A 21937-nucleotide genomic window follows, 5' to 3' on the forward strand; every position below is an offset into this window, starting at 1 on the left:
TGGAGATTTTGGGGGGACCGGACAAAGCCAAAGCAAATGTTGGAGCTTAGCTCCTTCCAGGAGCACAGCTCAAAAAAGTAGACGACGCACAGAGCCAAAGCATTGAGGGGTTAAGTGGTTAAATGTCTGAGATACACATAAAGAACAACATTAATTTAAAAACACTGATGACTGATGAAAAGGTTTAATATGCAACATCCTTGCTTCATCTGTCTCTCAGCTAAGGGGTCCTTGACCTGAATAATAATACTCCTGTTTATTGTGTCTTCACTACTGTTCACCTTAGACTTAGCTCATGAGGCATCACAACTAGTCAATTATATTGAATTATTGAATCCAGGACTTGTGTGACTTCATTTGAAACAGCTCTGCGTTAGAAATACATCAGTGATTTTAAAACACAGCATTGGTAACTTTTTGTGAATTCATTAAAACATAAGGTTTTGAAGATACAGATATTGTAAAACCTGCCTTATTTTTGTATCATGTGTTTTCCAGTAGGTTATTTCTTTTTTGTAAATGCACATCATTATTTTAAAAATCTTCCCCATTTACAATTCAGAAGGGCGAGGTGGGAGGAAGAGTTAATTGGCCTGCCGGTAGAACTAATGGTGAACTAACTTGGATACAAGCAGAAATCTGACATCTAATCTAGGACATGTGAGTTATGGGTTGGGTTGTAGCTTTAAAATTCAAAAATATTTAATTGTGGGCTTGCTGAAAGCGAGAACACATGTTATCTTCATTATTTATCTATCAAGTTCTCCTCAAAATGACGTAATCTATCAGTCAAGTTCTCCTCGACAGTACAAAGGCAGGGCCCTTAGCCAATGAGGTGCACCAAAAAATAATATAGGTCTGCATGCAGCGATAAAGTGGCCAAGCCAGGAAAAAGTAGGAAAGCAAAAAAGCAGCATGGAAAAAAAGCAAGAAAAGTGGGAAAAGAAATCAAAGAAAAACTAGAAGCAGTATCTCCGGCAGGTTATGTAGGTTTTTTTGGCCTCCTGGTGGCACTATAACAGGCCAATGTGAGAAGGGTGGCATCTGTTCCTCGATCTAGTGGGAATGTGTGTGCAAAATTTCACGCAGGCTATGTTCATGATTTGAGATGTTTTTGGCCACTTTATTGCTGCTTGCAGCTATATTTATTATTATTTATATTACTATTATTGTTATTATTTATTTTGTGTGCACTTCATAGGCATATTAGATAAAGGTCCTTAGATTGCGTGTAGAACGTTTCATGCAAATACCTCAAAATCCCAGGATAAAAACAGGTTTAAGCGTTTTACAAACTGCTAAAAATGGTGGAAAAACTAAGCTTACTTGACAAAGACATAGATGTGTTCCTCTTGAGTCAAGGCACGCGTGTAAGCAAGTTGCATGTCTTCAAGCCAAACGAGGCATGACTTATGCCCATTTAAAGTTTGAATTGTCAAACGCTTCTTAGAACCCCCCTTTGGCCATCTGTAATAAGATTGGTTTCAGTGATATTTGGACTAACCCTCTACATATCTTTGCCAAATGTCATGAAATGTGACTTTGCATGTTTGTCTTAGAGGCAGAAGAATAATTTGCATAAAATTGCAATATTCATTGAATTATTAAGAAATTTAAAAAAGTTTGCCCAGACAGTTTGACCATATTGGTCCAGAGTTTATGTAAAAACAGTTCTGTGCACGTGATGTGAAAATCTCAGAAGGAGATAGATTTTCAAAATGGTGGGAGATCTAAAGGTCAGAGGTCAAAAGAGCGGCAAAGTTGTTCGGCATGAGGAGACGCATATGTGTATACAGGTTTCATGGCTGTGGGTCGAACAGAGCCACTTACAGAGCCTGGCCACTAATAAGATAAAATAAAATAAAACCCATAAAAGTAAATAAAAGCAGAAACGGCCAAAGAATAAAGATGGGTCTTATAAGGCAGGATTTAAAAGATTCGACAATAGGGGCAGTTTTGATATGGAGAGGTAGCTCGTTCCATAATTTGGGGGCTGCAACTGAGAGTGAGAAGGCACAGTCTCCTCAAGATTTTAACTGTCTTTGGGATAATGAGTTTTTTCTGAGGCCCTAGGAGGGATGTAATCTTCTAAGAGGTCAGAGAGGTACTGAGGTGCCAGCACACCAGATTCCCCTTTCATTGACATTCACTGTAACATAAAGACAAGAAACAGCAGATTATTGATTCAAGTCCAGGGCAGTGTGAGGTGTGTCCAGAGCTCTGCGTAGGTTCTGCCAGAACAGTCCAGGGTGCTGTCCAGCCTGGGACCAGCTCAGGTAGGTGTGTCTCTTCATCAGCCTCCTCATGTGATAGTAGGGAGACAACTGGTGGGCTGGAATGTCCTCCAGAAACACCAGGATCAATACGTCCTTCTGTTCATCAAACAGACGGTAGCTGCACACAGGAGACCAGAGGACATTTACACTCAGTCAAGTTGTATGGACAGTTTTATTTATAATGAACAATAGCCACAGGGCAGAGACTGTATACTGTATCCACACAGTATACACTATGTATAATAACACACAGCCTCATTAAAACGCAAATAAAGGGGTCTAAATGAATCCTGATCAATCCAAATAACGTACCATAGGGAAATAATATCAGCATTACTGCCCCCAGCTAGCCGTCTGGATCTCTCTAGACTAGAGCAACAGAGCTTCAGTAAAGTTTCATTTACTTACTTATTTCATTTAGAGTGAGACTACTTAGATTTAAACTTTATTTTCTCTAATGAATGCTCTAATAATGCTCCAACAATGTATTAATTTCATACATAAATGTCTGAAAGGGCGTATTTCCCGCCCAAGCCATAAAAGTAAAGTAAAAGATAAAAATGAATTAAAGATAATTCTGCATAATACACAAATTGTGTTGCCTCTTTCAGGTGTGTAATTTTCTCTTTGCAGTGAAACATCAAAGAAGTGGCGCCCCCCCCCCCCCCCCCCACCTGGCCATCTGGAACTCTCTAGAGCACCATTCACTCTCCAGGTAATGATGGCTGATCACACAGATGGTCTTTCTGCTGCCATAGATGGCATCTGCAATGTTCTCTATGATGGGTTTACCTAGAAACAAAACACACAAACATTATTCACACCACATTTAAAACTATTTCACTTCTTGAGAGACAGATAGATAATAGTAGGCTATCACATGATATAATATTAATGCCACTAAAGGCAGAAACTTTTTTCCCCACCTGCTTACAACCGTTAGTGACACAAAGAGACATATTTATTATATTAATACAGTAATATTTAGAGATGGTTTGTACCTGGTAGGAAGTCTCAGTGGTGCAGACAGAGTCTCCAGCCCTGCTCTCCCTCCAGCAATGGAAGCATTTCTCTGCAAACCCAGAGCTCATCGTGAACGTTGTAGGAGATAAAGGCATCGTAGTGCTCAGGAGACCCCCTCTTTCTTTCCTTGGCATTGTAAAGGAAAGCCAGGAAGAGGTAGTAGGCATAGAGAAGATGCAACCTCAGGAAGTGGTAGGTGAAGGATGTGAGCAGAGTCAGCACAATCACACAAGTGGAGGAAATGAAGCAGATGAAGCTATCGTCCACCAAACAGGAATGATAGTCAAAGTCCAGAAACCTGGTTCCCTTTTTAGCCAGAGGAAAGCCACAAATGTAGCTTTGAGCAAATACTACCTGTGTCTGATTATTGTTCAGCATCCACTGCTGAAAGTCATAATTAGAGCAATCACAAGCTAAAGGGTTGCCAGCCATGTTAACATATTTGAGAGCAGGGAGGAAACTGAAGACAGAGACATTGATCACTGTCAACTCATTCTGGTTCAGGTTCAGCCAAGAGAGTTGAGTCAGGTTGACTTGTGCCAGGAAATCCAGAGACTTAAATTTATTTTTGGAGAGATCAAGAGATTCTAAGTTTTGTATTGGGTGAAATACTTCTGGGGACAGGTATGGCAGATTACCGTTCCTTAAGGTAAGAGTCTTCAGCCGTGGTACATCGTTAAATGTGTCTCGGTCTAGTACCTCATCATAGAAATTCTCGGCTACAAAGTGTTCCAAATGTTTCATCACTGTGAACATGTTTCTTATTAATCCAAATGAAGATTCAGAAGATTGTGGGCTGAATTGTATCACAAAGTTCTTCAGGCTCTTCGGTAACCTATCAGGTATTGAAATTACGATATCAGGTATAACATAAAAAAATAGATTAAGTGTTTCAAGTTCCACTAGTCCGTCCAAATTGTAATTCTGCCAGAAAGCGTGCATCTCGCCTTGCAGGCGTAACTCCATTTCTAAGTACCTAAGGGATTTCAGACTTTTAAAAGGCAAAGATGAGCCAAATTCTGTAACAACATTACTATTTAAATCCAATAATTCTAGTTTCTGTAGACCAGTCGTGAATGTGTTGCCAAATGTCCAAATGGAATTATAAGTCACAGTTAGAACCTTTAATGCATTGAGATGTTGAAAAACACACGGTTTGAGTTCATGTATGTTGTTGTTATCTAGATGAAGGCGTGTGAGTCTGGTTAAATTTAAGAAGACTGAGCAGCCTAAATCATTAATATCATTATTACGCAGGTTTAGAATTTGAAGCATGGGGAGATTCTTAACATCGTCTGGCACTTTGTAAAGATTGTTTGTACGTAGGTTCAGGTAACTCAATCGCTTCATTTGTTTTATTGAAAAGTGAGGTTCCCTAACCACTTGATTTTCTTTTAAGTCCAGGTGCGTTAGCTGAGTACAAGGTGACAGCATTTCAGTTATGTTGTCATATAGGTCAAGGGTTGCATGAAGTTTTCTCAGTGTGGGTATTCTGCAGGCAATATTTATGAGATCTCTGTCCGATATGTCCATCCAATTATTTAGGTCCTCCAGTGAATCAAGGCTCTTTAAAACCTTTCTGATATTATTACAACCATGCACATACACCTTAGTTATATTCCTTAGAAAATACTTGTCTGGTATGTCCCACTCCCATTTAGAGAATGCCAGGTCGATCATCGTAAGATGTGGAAAAACAGCTGTTGTGATGCTAAACTTTTTTATTGAACCTGATATCACTCTCAACTCCCTGATCTCAGAGGACATGTTTAATGGCAGATCTTTTGACTCAAAAGACTGCAACTCATCAATTGAGAGGTTGAGCACCTGTAAGTGTGGTAGTTGTAAAACAACTGGGATTATATCTGTCATTTGATGTATTCCCTTAACCTTCAGACCTAGTTCCTGTAAACTGGTGAGTAACTGGAAGGCAGCAGGGTTGATGAATTGAATATAGTAATTATAATTCAACTGCAGTACAAAGAGGTTAGACAGTCCCTGGAACATATTGTCCTTCAGTGTTGTTAGGTTGTTATTGTCAATATGGAGAACTTTAAGTTGCACCAAATGGATAAAAGCACCGTCATCTACATGAGTTATTAAATTATAACGCAGATCCAAATCTGTGAGATTTGACAGGTGGTAAAAATCAGTCCTGTTTATCCTTTGAATCTTATTGTTTACTAGTGTTAACGATATAACATCTCTGGGAATGTCTTTCGGTACACTTTGGAGATTACAATGTTCACAATCCACTGAAACACCAGTAGAGACATTGTCAGAGTAAACAATAGTGCAGTCTTTCAGCAAGTAAGCCAATATTGGATTAAAATAAAGCATGAACATGAACAACCGAAATAAGAATGGAAAAGAATGGCAGCTTCCTGTCTGTAGCATCATGGCTGTCAAGGGTCGGGATAGTGTTTTCTGCTGGTGTTTCAGTCCGAGTGTATCAAAGGGTGCGTTCGGAAATGCGCACAGCGTGTGTGCTCAGTGTAGTGAGTGCCTAAACCTAACCCTAACCCTAACCTCAGTAAAATGATGCCTAAACCCAACCCCAACCCTAACCCTAACCCTAACCTCAGTAAAACTATGCCTAAAACTAACCCTAACCTACCAAAACCGGTGCGCATTTCCCAAAGCACCCTTTGATACACTCGGACTGAAACACCAGCAGAAAACACTCTCTCGTCAAGGGTCAGGGTCAACTGTCAGGTAATTTTGGTGGACTAATTCTGCTGTGGACACTGGTTGGTGACAACACTGTTCAGCATTGATGATCTAAAGAGGATACAACAGTATAACAGTTATAGTACAATGTAAACTTGTATTTGATCTTTAACTCTACATAGATTTTCCATCTACAATCAAAGAAACTAACAATACATTAGAAGGGATGTAGAAAATATTAGAAATCAAATTGAAAATTAATGAAGCTGTACACTGGAAGACTTAAAAGGTTATGTTTATATTCACAGTCATCAAGTTAATGTTTAATCTTTATCAAATATTAATACCAAATCTGTACATTATTTCATACATTTTCACAACACTGATGATAGTTCTGTAAAACAATTCTATGAAGCTATCTATGAAATCTATGAAAAAGTTAAATATGTTGCAGATTTAACTTTTTCATAGATTTCATAGATAGATGTATCATTATATATGATGAATGCTTCATCTCTCTCTCAACTAAGGGGTGTTTGGATAAAAAAATTGAACACTTATTATCCAGACTAACTTACTGTACAAGGTAGAGATTCATTGGAATAATCAGAAAAAGCATGAAGTCTACAACGAACAAGGTCAATAGTCAAATAGGAATTATTTTTCTTTAAACAACTTGTATAAAACAGAGAAGTCACAATAATTTCCATGCAGGAAGAAGGAATTGAAACATTGAGTCCTACCTGAACTCCTAAAACTCATTGACGATCATCCTTCCAATGAGTTGATCAGAGGAGAATGAAGGTTTGTTTGAGAGTTCATCTGACATGGAAGTCCATTTGACCACAGCTCAACTGCACCTCAGATGACAATAGTGGAGAGAAGTGTAAAACCAAGCACCATACCAAAGCAGAAATACTTCACTTCAATGACAATAGCCTATTGTCATTGAAGTGAAGTATTTCTTGCCTGGTAAACCAGACCGAAAAACAACACCCCCTGGCGGTAGTGTCAAAACGAAGTGTGTGATAGAGTCTGGCAACGCCAGGCAAAAGTATTTCTGCTTTGGTACGGTGCTTGGTTATAGGATGATAATTACTGTGTATAAACCACTCCCTGCTTTCTCCTCCTCTGTGAGGATATACTGGATGTGTAACATTCCAGACGCTGAAGGAAATTAATCCACTGTGAATGTATTTGTCATGTTACCTTTCTGTCTCTGATGTAATGTAAGACATCCTCTCAGCACTGTTACTGTGTGTCAATGGTTCTCCAAATGGGGCTAAGGGTTTTTCCCTGGCTATATATTTCGGACAGTTAAAGAACCAAATGGACCCTTAAAGCGAAGGTATGTATGGGGGTCTGTAATGGGGGCCCATACTTATAGGCATCCCTGTTTTTACTGTTCTTTTGTATTCTCTGTTACTGTGGGTGTTTTTAATTTATTGGTGTCTTCTCTGCAACTGTAGAGCTTATTTTTATTTTTTATCTTTGTATCTCTGCAACTGTAGAGCTTACTTTTTTATTGAGTATTGTGTATCTGTAAAGCACTCTGTGCATTCGTGCTGTGAAGATGTGCTATATAAATAAAGTTTGTTCATTCATAGCCTTATTTCAGAAGAGTTTATACAGCTGCTTTATATATAATTTAACACATTTTAATATTATTTAAACTCTAATATCAGGGAATAATACATACATATATACATATACATATTGTGGGGAACAGGAAGCAAGACACCAGCCAAAGTACAAGTACAAGCCACTAACAGCATTTTATTTAGAAAAGAAGAAGACAGCAAAAGGTAACTGAAAGGTTTCAAAAGTTCAACTCAAAGGTAAGCACAGCAGCAGGCAGTTCTTGGTCGGGGCAGTGCCGGGAGGCACTGGGGGGTGAGTACTCAGGTAGGTACTTGGATACTTTAGCAGGTAGGGCCACGGTAAGTACTCAGGCAGGTAGGTAATCTGATACTTTAGCAGGTAGGGCCAGGTAAGTATTTAGGTAGGCTGCTGAGGGTACTCAGGTCAGGTGCCAGTAAGATAAGTATACGAGGTAAGTTACTTTTACTCTTCACTGGCATAATTCTCATAGGCCCCATGAAGCTAAGCATACGTGTGGTTGAAAGGATGAGATTCCTATATTGTCAATATTAAGGACATTATTAAGTATATTATGTTATCCCTGGAGATCCACAGGCATCAAACCAAGGCCCTAACTCACCAAGGCCCTGCTTGGCATTACTAATTAACGTACGTTTTTTTATGCCCATCTCCATGTATGGGCATAACATTGTATATGGATACATAATAAAGGATAAAATAAAAAGTCCATATATGGTCATTCCCAGAAAAAGAAAAAAACCTTTTATGCCCATACAGGGAGATTTCTGATGTCATAAATCCCAGGCCGAAAATGAGAATGTTAGGGTACCCCCTTATGCCCATATATGGAGATCCACAGGCATCAAACCAAGGCCCTAACTCACCAAGGCCCTGCTTGGCATTTCTTACGTACTTTTTATGCCCATATATGGAGATTCCTATATTGTCAATATTAAGGACATTATTAAGGATATTATGTTATTATTAAGGACATGTATATGGGCGGCGTGTTCCTCCCTCCGCGTCATCAGCGCCCACACCCTAGGTGGGGTTGTCGATAGGGCCTTTCTGTGTGGAGTTTGCATGTGTCTCCTAGGGTTGACAACCTCACAAAAACATGAACAAACTCCCCCCAGAATGACAACAACTAGAATCGTCAGAGGAACGCTGTGGTTGGCCAGATGGCAAAGAATTGGCGCGAGTCGCATGTCACCCTGAGGTCGCAAGTCAGAGGTATCTTACAAGTAATAATAATAAATATAGCTGCAAGCAGCAATAAAGTGGCCAAAAACGCCTCAAAGCATGAACACAGCCTGCGATGTGTGTGAAACTTTGCATGCACATTCCCACTAGGTCAAGTAACAGATGCCACCCTTCTCACTTTGGCTTGTTATAGCGCCACCAGTGGGTCAACTTTTGCATAACAGATTTTTGGAACAAAATGCCTCAAATCACGCATGCAGCGTCCAATTGCTGTGAAAGGTCCAAGAATACGTGGCACCCTTTTCATATTGGCCTATTATAGCGCCACCAGGAGGCCAACAAAACCTACCTGACCTGCCGGAGATCTGTTCTTGGAAGAACACTGCTTATAGTTTTTCTTTGATTTCTTTTCCCACTTTTCTTTCTTTCCCTGCTTTTTTCAGCTGTTTTTTTCCTTTCCTACTTTTTCTTGGCTTGGCTACTTTATTGCGTCTTGCATCTATATTATACCATTGTTTTTTTGGCTTAAAGCAAGCCCACAATTGTTTCGAAGGAACAATATTTTCTAGTTATTTTTATTACCCTTATTATTACCCTTATTTATTTTTGTTTCAGGGTGTATTTATTTTCAACCTGCCTTTGTTGATCAGAATTGAACTACTGTCCAAATGTGCCTAGTTCTATTTTATATCCCTAAATCAATCATTACATCTTTCTTTCTTTAGCCTATGTTTGGCCTCATCACTACAGCTACCATTCGACTCCTACCACAACTAATGAGAACAATGAGACAAAATACATAGTAAACAATGAATAATGTCTGATGGGAAAATAAATTGCAACAACTATGCAGTGATAGTGAAGAAAGGTAACTTGGAAAGTTCTCACAAACCACAAATAATTTTACTGAAAGTCTGGAACGTTCCAGCTGACAGAGAACTGAGTAAAAGGAACCGAAATCTCAGCCATGTACATACAGGTTCTGGAATGTGGTTTCAGGTTGTAGGCTATTATTTGAATGTGACCCTCCCTGCTCCCTCCCTGGTAGAGACACTAACTGGGCGGTCCTTGACAAAAACGCTGCCGTAGACTGCATCCAAGACAATATACATGACAATACGGAAACCATCATGACTGACTCGGGTATGATGCGATAAGTAAACTTTAATATTTATGTTAACTGTAAGATGTAAACTGATCTAGCAGCATAAAGACGTGTATGGATTGGACTTTCTTTTAGATGTTCAAGTCTAAAACATCACAAGTACACAAAGGTAATGTATCAAACTTTATTAACGTCTAAAAGAGCTTGGATGTTGCTCTCCCTCTCACACCTACATGCTCACACACACACACACACACACACACACACACACACACACACACACACACACACACACACACACATATGCGCACGCGCGCGGGCGCGCACACACACACACACACACACACACACACACACACACACACACACACACACACACACACACACACACACACACTCTGTTGTCGTAAGGGGTAGGAAAATTAGACTGAGGTAAGGGGGCCCAAGGTGCCAGGGGCCCTCGAAAAGTCTGGATTAAAACTCTTTTCCCCCCAATAATAACAATAATTATTATTTTTATCATTTGTGTCTAAAAACTTAAAATTACCGCTGGATTAAAACCAATGAGCGACTGTTGTATACACTTTAAATAATTGAGCGTCTCGGTAGCACTTTACAATAATGACCTGTTATAAATCATTTATAAACATTTATAAGCAGTTTATAGATGAGTAATAAAACATGAACAAACTGTTTATTGACATTTGTTAATGTTTACCTAAACATTTATAACTGTTTTAAACATTATTTACATGTTATTAGTAAGGTATTAGTAAGTAGTAAACTAATCATGAATAAACCATTATACATTTGTAAATGTTTACTAAATCATTTATAACCAATGCTAAAATTCACATAATGTGTAGGTAGGAATGCATTTACAAATGTCTGTTAAGGTGACCTCCATGTGTTGTTCATGTTTAATATACGCTTTGTAGATGTTATCAAGAGCCCTAATGTAAAGTGAAGACTATTCATTGCGACCGTGAGGTCGCAAGTTACTATACAAACCTCCACCGGATGTCCGTCCGTCCGTCACGTTATGTCACATCACGTCACGTCACGTCACGTCACGCCACACTTTTGGCCCTACTCTTATCTCTGGCACCGTTGCCCCTATCCATGCCAAACTTTGCACACACTCCTTGGCTGCCAAACCACAACCTCCGCCCCTGATTTCTCACATGCCCCTCTTCTAGCGCCACCATGAGGTTGCTTATCTCCCAATTAGGGAGTCTTACTGGTTATTTACATCTGTCTGTTAATGTGGCCTCCTTGTTTGTTCATGGTTATGCTTTGTAAAGCATTCCTTAAATATCTATAAATCATTAGTAGATGTTATCAAGAGCCCTAATGTAAAGTGAAGACTATTCATTATTTACAACTGTCTGTTAATGTGGCCTCCATGTTTGTTCATGTTTAGCAGTTTGGCAAGTTTGGCATGGATAGGGGAAACGGTGCCGGAGATAAGAGTAGGGCCAAAAGTGTGACGTGACGTGATGTGAGGTGACGTGACGGACAGACTGACGGAGGGACTGACAGACAGCCGGGGGAGGTTTTCATAGTAACTTGCAACCTGATGGTCGCAATGAATAGTCTTCACTTTACATTAGGGCTCTTGATAACATCTACAAAGCGTATATTAAACATGAACAACACATGGAGGTCACCTTAACAGACATTTGTAAATGCATTCCTACCTACACATTATGTGAATTTTAGCATTGGTTATAAATTATTTAGTAAGCATTTACAAATGTATATAAATGGTTTATTCATGATTAGTTTACTACTTACTAATACCTTACTAATAACATGTAAATGATGTTTAAAACAGTTATAAATGTTTAGGTAAACATTAACAAATGTCAATAAACAGTTTGTTCATGTTTTATTACTCATCTATAAACTGCTTATAAATGTTTATAAATGATTTATAACAGGTCATTATTGTAAAGTGCTACCAGGGTCGGTATATTGTATGTCACCCCTTACAAAGCTAAAATGGTTTCTCCTGCTTTCTTTTGTAGCTTTGCGGTTTGTGCTTTGTGTCATATATATACAGTATCATGTTATGGTTGTGAAACTTAGGGGAGAAAAAAGAAAAGAAAAAAGACTGCATAAGATCAACTCTCACGTACATCTGTTCGCCCCACCCTCCCCCGGCTTCTTCAGCACACAACAGGCAGCATTGAACAGAGACAGGGAGAGAGAGAGAGAAAAAAAAACGAAATGTAACATAGAGGGCCATGTTTGATTAAACATAAACTGAGAGGAGAGCCATGACTGTTTACACTCAAGGAAGCAGCTGATGTCTGTGGGTAAGCATGCAACAGAAAATCTTCTCCCCTCTTCCTTCTTCCTTCTTTATCCAACACCATTACACATAAGCATGGATAACGTTTTAAGCACAAACACAAGTGTTTCGAATGAAACACCTGTTTGCTAAGTTCTGGTGCAATAATTCAGCCCTCTTTCACGGAGTCCACGTATCGTATCGTGACGCCCCACAAGCCCTAAAAACTAAACTCCAAACAGCCCAAAATAAACTAATTAGGGTCCTGCTTAACCTTCCCTATCAGACTCACCTCACCGCTACTCACCAGTTAACAGCAACTTGCAATGGGCCTGGTGTACAATATACACTACACCACTAAGATACCCATGTACCTGTCAAAATACTTTATAAAGGTTAAGGAGGTCCACAATTACAACACCAGAGGCAGCGCCACAGATCATGTTCAACCCAGAGTCAACTCAAACAAAGGGTCAAACTCGTTTCTCTGCTATACCACCAAAATGTGTAACGCCTTACCGAAGGCTTTAAAGGAGTGTGGTTCCCTGGCATCCTTTAAAATCGCCCTGAAAAACCACTAACAGGCGGCAGGCTGTTAGTGGTTTCCTCAATGGTTTCCTGTGTAAATAAGCCAAGTGCTTTTCTAGGATCTCCTTTTAGTTGACCTTGTACCAGTGAACTGTACCGTCATGAAACTGTACCTTTTTCTATGCAAACTTCTAATAAAGTCTTCAATCAATCAATCAATCAATCAATCAAACAAAAACAATGGCGTAGGAAATGATAACAAAATGCACCATTTTCGTGGGGTTGCCACCTTTAAGAAACTGAAATAAGGGACACCTCTTCCGGCCGCGCGGTCGCTGCGGTGGCGTGCGTTTTTTAAAGTCCCGAACCCCTGAAATACATAGGTGGTGGCCTTTAGCCAAATGTATATAAGATAAGATACATACATGCTGTATATAATGTTATGAGGAAAAAATGCACATTTCTTTCTTTACAGGAGACATGGGAGAATCCAGAGTTCAAGGTTAGTCACGGCACTGCTTCTTCCTCATAGATAATTATAGAATAATTATAAGCCAGGTTGGTTCATATTTATTCAATCAAAATGATCTTCTTCATCCTCATTGCATTCCAGCCTTGTATGCTAGATGTCTTGGATTTATTTGACACATTGCATACAGTTTTTATTACTTTTTTTTTCATACTGTATACAAATCGAGGGGAATCTGTGACAGCTTTTGAAAGTTGGGGTACCGTTAACTAGTCCATTCAGGAATCCTCGAACCGGATCGCGGATTCCTCTGCCATCTGCGGATTTCTCCAAGACTGTATGGCTGCAGGGGTGGAGCCTTCTGTCTTAGATCTCTTAGTCTTGGGCGGCCGCCAGTTGGCAGTGTTTCCGCGCGGCCGGGGACGCTCGGTGGCCCGTGGCGGAAATCAAGCCGCGGAATCAAGAATTGTTCTGAGCAGAATCAGGATTGTTGTCCACGGAATCAAGAAAAAATCATATCAAAGCAAAAAAAAAAAAAAATGAACTGCTTTGGATGGGGACCCACATGCATTTGGGTCCCCATCCGGAATCAATGGGGGTAAATTTACTATAATCAAAATGTTGTCTTAGGAATGCGACAAATAAAAAAAATATTATTGAATTCAAGTCTCCATGCGTGAGTAATCAATAGAAAAAAAAAGTCATTTTGGGGGTGAACTACTCCTTTAAGGGTCAAACTAGGGTTTTTTCATGATTCAGAATCAATTTAAGCATTTGTTTTGCACGAAAAACCCTCCTTGGGCTAACAGACCAATGGCCCAAACACAATATAATGGTTTGTGACCTGGAAAAGTGTCCATGGCTGATTTTAGCCCAATTAGTGTTTTTCTTTTTTGTTTTTCTTTTCTTTTTTTTTCTTTTTTTTGTGTGTGCAAAACACATGCATGCAATGGATTCAGAACCTCTTGTTTCTGCAAAATAAAGTTAATGGTACCCCAACTTTCAGCAGCTGTCAGATTCCCCTTAGGGAAATTGAATTTCAATCTTGAGATGTGTTACCTTTACAAACACACATTGGTGAAGGAATGTATTCCCAGATTTGACATTATTCTGATAATATTCCCTGATTACCAGTGTCCTGGATTCAGAGTGAATCAATTTCATGACCAGCCCTGGTCTATGAAAACAAGCCTAAAAGAAGCGACATTGGCTGCTCCTGCAGTCCAGCACTGCAGACTACTCCCGCCTCCTGGTGTGGAGAGATATATCATCTGATTTCCCCTAACGCCTTGCAGTGCACAACAATGTGACATTGGCATACCAGAGCGGTGGGTCTTTACGTTAGCTTATGTGTAAAGCTCGACGATTCCTTTCTTTTCTTTCTTTTCCTTTTGTTTACATATGTTACATATGTCCTTCATAATGGCGGAGATGTGTCCACAGAGTGTTGTCAATAATAGACTGCCGTAAAGAGGCGAATTGACGTTAGATCCCACCCCCTCCGGTCAAAGCTAACTTGCTAGAAATTGATCTTTTCCCTGTCTCTACCTCTGGTTAATGGATGGAAAAACATCTGATTACCGTAACAAAAGCACTCCTCCGGAATTCTCCTTCAAGACCAACACACCCCCATGCACACAATCGGTACATAGACAACGCTGGCGCAGGGTGTGAATTTAACGACTCTTGGGGGACAATTCCAAAATCCAAATGCACTGAGTTGAGAAAATACATAATAACAATAATTGAGAAATTATTGTTACATGAATAGTTTAAATAAACTGTCATGTTTATTGTATTTTTTTGTGCAAACAGTATGGTATCAAATCATTTCCTTTCTTCAACAGGTGACTTTAAACTCGTCACTGAAGACTATGTTGAGTTTGCTTTGAGTGCAGGTGGAAATGTCACTCTCCCCTGTCACCTCTCTCCTGTGACCAGCGCGGTTTCCATGACAATTGGGTGGCTTAAGAAGATAGATAGGGAGTGCATTTACCTGTATAAGAATGGCCAGGTGATAGAGGGGAGGGGCTATGAGGGCCGACTGACACTGAACATCCAGGAGCTGGAGAAAGGCAACGTGTCTCTGACACTGAAAAACAGCTTAGAGACAGATGAAGGAGTTTACATCTGTCAGGTCAGACATGGAGAACACGAGGAGGAGGCTTCTGTGGCATTATACAATCGTAAGTGCTCTACTTTCACATTAACCTTTACATGTACAATGATGTGATGTTCAGAATGTCTAGAAGTAGAAATGTTTACAGCAAATCCGACATCACTTCATTGTGTTCCATTTAATCACAAGGGGAAGGACCGTCAAGGTGCACATTATTGTTTAAATGTATTATGTAAAGTATCAGTTTTCTAACTATAAATGTATTTTCTTGTATTTTTTATGACTTGATTCTGAACATGATTTCGCACATGGACTAGGTGGTGAGTATCACACATATTCTACTTCATGGCCTCCAATGTGTTTGTTTTCACAACAGCAGAACAGTTCTTACATTGTCTTCACAATGAATCTCAGTTGACCTATTAAATTAACAATGGTAATTACAATGGGTGTCAACTCCCAATACTCATTGTGCTATTACTCATAGTTCATAGCTAATTCCACCTGTATTTACAAACCAAATCAAATGTTTGATTGATATACTATGCATATCTCTGCTGCCGGGCAGAAACCAGCTGTGTACAAAATATTAACTTTTCAGAAAAAAAATAATAATAATGAAAAAATGAATAAACATGATTTTAGAACACAATACACATTACTGCCGCATCAAAGTTGGTATGGTGACTTGATACATAGTCAGATACTTGATTGTGTCCTTTTCTACCCTGGATTTGAATCCTCTAAGTGTCTAGGTGAGACATGACCTTTGACATGATCTAAGGCCTGATTTCCACTGCCAGCCAAATGCATCCTGAATCAGATCTGTGTCACATCAAGATTGGAATCCGATTTGCTTAAATTAGTCTAAATGCAGACAGGTCACATGCAGGTCACATGAAATCCGATTTTTACAAACCACATCCAGAGGTGGTTTCAAATCGGATTCAAATCTGATTTCTAAAGTGTCTCAGTCTGAATGCACTAACCTGATCTAACGAGCCAAGTCACATATCAAATCGTCACTGATGTCATTACAGAGCGTGAGAATTGCATTTTGATTTACAAGAGCCGAAGAGCGCAATGAAAATAAAACAGTTACACTACAGAAGAAATGGCGAGCAGCATTCAGTGGACAGACGGATAAATTCAATGACTTCTATTTTGGGGGGATGCCTCAGTACATGAGAAATGGTCAGTGTATTTTTCGGCCATCCGGCCATTCTGTTTTATATGTGTTACATTTAAATTCAGAAAACAGTCCAAAACGGCCTGTTTCTGAATACTGTTTGGAATTGGCAAAACAAAACTTAGAATTAGGTTAGGGTAAGAATTAGTTATTAGGGTAAGAATGTAAAACGACCCTGTACTCCAATACTCTGAACACGTCTCAAAACTGATTCAGAGTATTGGAGTACAGGTCTGACCAGCGCAGGGTCGTTTTATATTCTTCATTCTGATTTGAACCACAGCAATGAGAATCTGGAACCGGGACCAGGTCGTATTTTGTTCTTACAATACCTAATTCTAAGTTTTGTTTTACCACTTCCAAACAGTATTCAGAAACAGGCCGTTTGGACTGTTTTCTGAATTTAAATTGAACACATATAAAACAGAATCCCGGATGGCCGAAAAATACGCTGACCAGAAATGTACAGGAACAATTAAGGCAATAGGCTATATGAAGACATATATCACAGCATGGCAGAGTATGGGTTCACAAGCTCCTAACTGCGATGTCAGAGGAAAATTGAAAAATGTAAAAACACATAAAGAGAGAAAAGTCATGGTACCTACGTCGTTACCACGGTAACCAAAGCAGACATGTCGATGCAGGGCACTTTGGGTTGAAGTAAAATCTCTGAACACACAGATCAGATCTGGTCACTTGCAAATGCAGTGTGAACAGTCGGGCCAAAAGATCAGATTTGAGAACTAAATCAGATTTAGGCTAGATTTGACTGCAGTCTAAATCCAGCCTAAATGTCTCAATAGAGGAGCATAATACTCTACGGTACACATTGGGCAGCATTTCATTTTATTCATTAAATAAAATATAAGTATCACTAACTAACTGTGAATGTGTTTTTCTCCTTTTTATGAATTACAACGTGATGTGAACACGAACCAGACTGTAAGTATCAAACGTATTCTACTTTTGGTTATTTACAAGTTTTCAGAGCAGCAGAACCCAAAGTGTATGCTTGTCTTCATAGTGAATTATGATCTTACAGTTGCAACTCAGCTGTTTTATTAAAAGGATTGTGTAATTTGCCAATTTGTTCTTCTGCTTCTTCTGCAGGAAGCTTTGTCGACATAATGTACTTACACTGGTCAAGCTTTTGATGTTGATATATGTTTTGTGTAAATGGTAAATGGTGCATTTATATAGCGCTTTTATCCAAAGCGCTTTACATTCACCCATTCACACACACATTCATACACCGGTGGCGGTGGAAACCATGCAAGGCACCAACCAGCTCACCAGGAGCAACTCAGGGTTCAGTGTCTTGCCCAAGGACACTTCGACATGTAGACAGGAGGAGCCGGGATTTGAACCGCCGACCCATGGGTCATTGGCCAACCTGTGATTTTATATGAATTAAATTAACATGCTGATGCACTCCAGTGGAAAATCCAACATGGCCGCTCTCAGTGTTCTGAAAGCCAGAGAGGGGGAGGTTGACTGACAGGCGGGCCGGCCAATGGGGCGACAGGACCGCCTTGCATCATTCCAAAGCCCTGACCAATGGACGGGTTTCTGGTCCACGTTACAATGATAAGAAGTAGATTTGTGCGCAGGTTCGGTACCAAAATTAGCCAATGAAACCAGCGCTCCCCAAAACAACAGTTTGGGGATTGGTGGGAATTGATTACATGATACATTCAGCTGTGCATTTAGTCTCAATGTTTGTAAACAAGAAACCCGTCTATAGGGTGGCTCCCGAATCAGACTCTGAATCAGACTCTTGAGTGAGAACATCATTTCCCACTGAGCGCAAAGGACCCTGGTTTGTTTACTGTTGCAACCTCTTGAGCTACAGCCGCCCCTGTGATATGTGTGATATGAAGCTGTATATGGCAACTCTTTGAATATGTTGATGCGTATGTTGGATATAGTGATACAGTTCAGTCCTGGGCCCTGTTGTTCCATTAAGGCAATATCCAGTATTTTTTTTTTTCATTGCTTCACACACATTCATACACTGATGGCAGAGGATGCACGCAAGGCACCAACCTGCAGGGACAGGGTCTTGCTCATGAACACTTTGACACTAATTCTGGGGGAGCCTGGGATCGAACCGGAAACTCCCATGTCTCTAACCCAAGTAAATTGCTTGCATTTGCATTTATCAAATTCTAACTACTGTACGAGTAGCAGTAGGCAAGTGCCATTAATACAGCACCCGTTGCCTGGCTCCAGCCCATAGACCCGCCCACTCTCTGAGCAGACTGGCAGGGCTCTATTATGATCCAGGTCTTATGCCTTATGCCTTAACTTCTTTGCCTTTTTTTTTTTTTTACTATTTTGAAAAACATTTTTAAATACTTCAAATGCTGATCTACATCTGCACGTTGTGAGCTTGCAGATCAGCTATTTGAAATATTTAATATATAGTAAAAAAAAAGGCAAAGAAGTTAAGGCATAAGGCATAAGACCTGGATCATAATAGAGCCCTGGTGGTTCACTTGGTCTGGTGTTACATAATGAACCTAGAGTTTCTCTGGTCTGATGCAAGACCAGGCCAATGAGAGTCAGAGCCTCGGAGGAGGGGTTGGGTCTAACGAGACAGCAAATCAGCAGAAACAGAAAATCAACAGAAACAGTGGAGGGAGGGGGAGCTCAGCCAGAGCTCTTAATTGCTCCCTTTGAACTTCAAAGGGGGTTGTGCATACCTCGTCAGTGATCTCTCTAATCAATGAAAGCATCAAAGACAACAACCTGTTTGTCAAACATAACCCCTCCCACCAGATCTCTTGTGATTGGGAATTTCAAATCCCCTCCCCTTTGAAAACTCAACACAATGGGACAATGTCAGACTCAAGCTCCAGCGCAGAGTCTGAAATCAGGCTACAGCACCCGGGGAGCAATCAGGGGTTAAGTGTCTCATTCAATGCAAAGATCAGTTTTCTAACTATGAATGCTTACTTTTTGTCTTTTCATGAATTATATTCATGGATGGGATCATGGGAATGTGAACGTGAACGTGAACTAGCTGGTGAGTTTCAAACATATTCTACTTCAAATGTGTTTTCAGATGTGTAAATGTTGTACCCATCATATTTCGCTGCTTGTGTAGGAAGCTTTGACGTCCACATACTGACACAGAAGTCAAAACGTTTCCATATAATGCTTATTCTGTAGCTTTAAATGTAGCTGAAGGCAAACGTGTGTGTGTGTGTGTGTGTGTGTGTGTGTGTGTGTGTGTGTGTGTGTGTGTGTGTGTGTGTGTGTGTGTGTGTGTGTGTGTGTGTGTGTGTGTGTGTGTGTGTGTGTGTGTGTGTGTGTGTGTGTGTGTGTGTGTGTGTGTGTGTGTGCACGCGCGCGCGCGTGTTTGTTGTTTTAATGTGAAATCTATTGTCCAGTTATTATGAAATGTTACACAAATGAACAGTTGTTACTAAAAAGTTATGGTTTAAAGGCTATATGGAAGAAGAAGAAGAAAAAGAAGAAGAAACAGCTTCTGATGCTGTTGTTGATTTATTGCACCTTGAAAAAGGAGACGTTATCTTCCACTCTGGTCAGTCATGTTCACATTTCGCCTCCTTCACTGACAAAATGTAAAAAATATATGTGTAATAATAATTGACAAGCGCCTCCATGTTGGGTACAGGATAGAACAGGGTAAAGGCCTGTCCATACTCTCTCCGAAACCGAACCTTTCTGAGGAAATCTGCACGTCGGAAAGTTGGAACTTTCCAAAGAAAGGTTTGGTTTCGGAGAGACTATGGGCAGGCCTTTAGATGGGACACTTTTAACTTAAGCTGTCCTCGAAGCAAGGCAAAATGAGATAACAGTAAAAATTCACCCATATTTCAGGATGTCTTCAATTGAAATCATAAGAGTAAGCAAAAAAAGAGAAAAGTGGTCCTGTGGCCCATATTGCCCCAGGTTAATTAGGTGTAAATTGATCCAAGTCAAGGGATAATTTGACCTATGATATTTATATTCATTGTACCAGTTTTGCTAACCAACGTCCAAATATTGTTGTTTTTAAAGCCTTATTGTCATTCTTAGAATCCTTAAAACATTGTATAATCACTAAAGCTATGAAAACCAGAAGACTCTGTGATGAATATATTGCCTAAAATCTATAAGCTTGAGCTTGTTTATTTGATTTTTCTTTCTTTATTTTATTTTCCCGGTATTGTAACTTAATTTTGTCCTGTTATGCCTATCACACAATTAAGGGCATATATTAAAAATATAAAGATCATGGGGACTCAAACTTGGAATAATACCGCTTCTACCTCTAGGAGGAGGCATCAATTATTGTCTTAGCTCCATTGCAGCAACTGGTACGGAAGCTGACGATACAGATTTCGTGGACCTTGAAGAAGAAGATTTCTCTCACTTTTCGTGCACTGTTCCAACAACTGGTCAGTCATGTACACGCACACAAGCACCGCATACAATTTACAATTTAGGCATTTAGCAGACACTCTTAATCCAGAGGCAGAGCGACTTATAATAAGCAAGATAATAAGCAAGATATACGTCAATATATCAACAACAATAAAACAAATGCATAGAAATATCAAACTAGAAAACAATAACGTAGGTAGACCACACCTAATCGGTAAAAACGTTTTGTAAAAACCTAAAAATGCTATCTAGCTTTCATATATTGTCATCAAGGGTAGGCGAGTGCTACAGTAAGTGCTATGGGCTAAGGTGGAGTCTGAAGAGGTGAGTCTTCAGTCCACGGCGGAAACTATGGAGTGAGTCTGTAGTTCTAAGTGCGACAGGGAGTTTATTACACAGGGGCCAGGAGGGAGAACTGTCTAGGCGAGTGGATTTTTGACCTGGGGTTTTTAGCGAGGGCTCTGTCAGCATCCCTGTGTTAGCTGATCTGAGTGAACGGGTGGGGTTGTAGGGGTTGATCAGGGGTTGATACATCCCATAATTTGACCTATGATATTTCCTTGTTTAAACTAAACACGTTTAAAACAATTTAAGAAATAACATAGTCACACAAATTTTTCTTCTGTGACACGGAAGTGCACACGCAACAGAGAATATTCGTGTTTTTTCAAAAGTAAGTAACAACCATTTTTGGGCAGTGAGAGTTAAGGGCTTTGCACACAGGCCCATTGCATTTTTTTCCGTTTGCTGCATGATTAAAACGCATTGGATTTGGTGTGCAATGTAGAACTGAATCGGGGGGCGCTCTCCATTCCGACATGTCGCCACTCCGACATTGACTTGTTATTGTCGGAGTGGCAACACTTCCATATAGGTATAGGGTTAGGGTTGGGTATAGGGTTAGTCGGAATGGAGACATGTCGGAATGGAGACATGCAACCCCCAGTCACTTGTCGCATGGTACATTTGGAGCAGGTGTGCATGTGGTCATAGAGAAATCATTGGTTTCTTTAAAAATAATGAAATTGTGCGAAAAATCGCACTGGTCGTTGTTGAGAA

This window comes from Nannobrachium achirus (genome assembly GCF_963921795.1).
Source record: "Nannobrachium achirus genome assembly, chromosome: 6".
Taxonomy (NCBI): Eukaryota; Metazoa; Chordata; class Actinopteri; order Myctophiformes; family Myctophidae; genus Nannobrachium; species Nannobrachium achirus.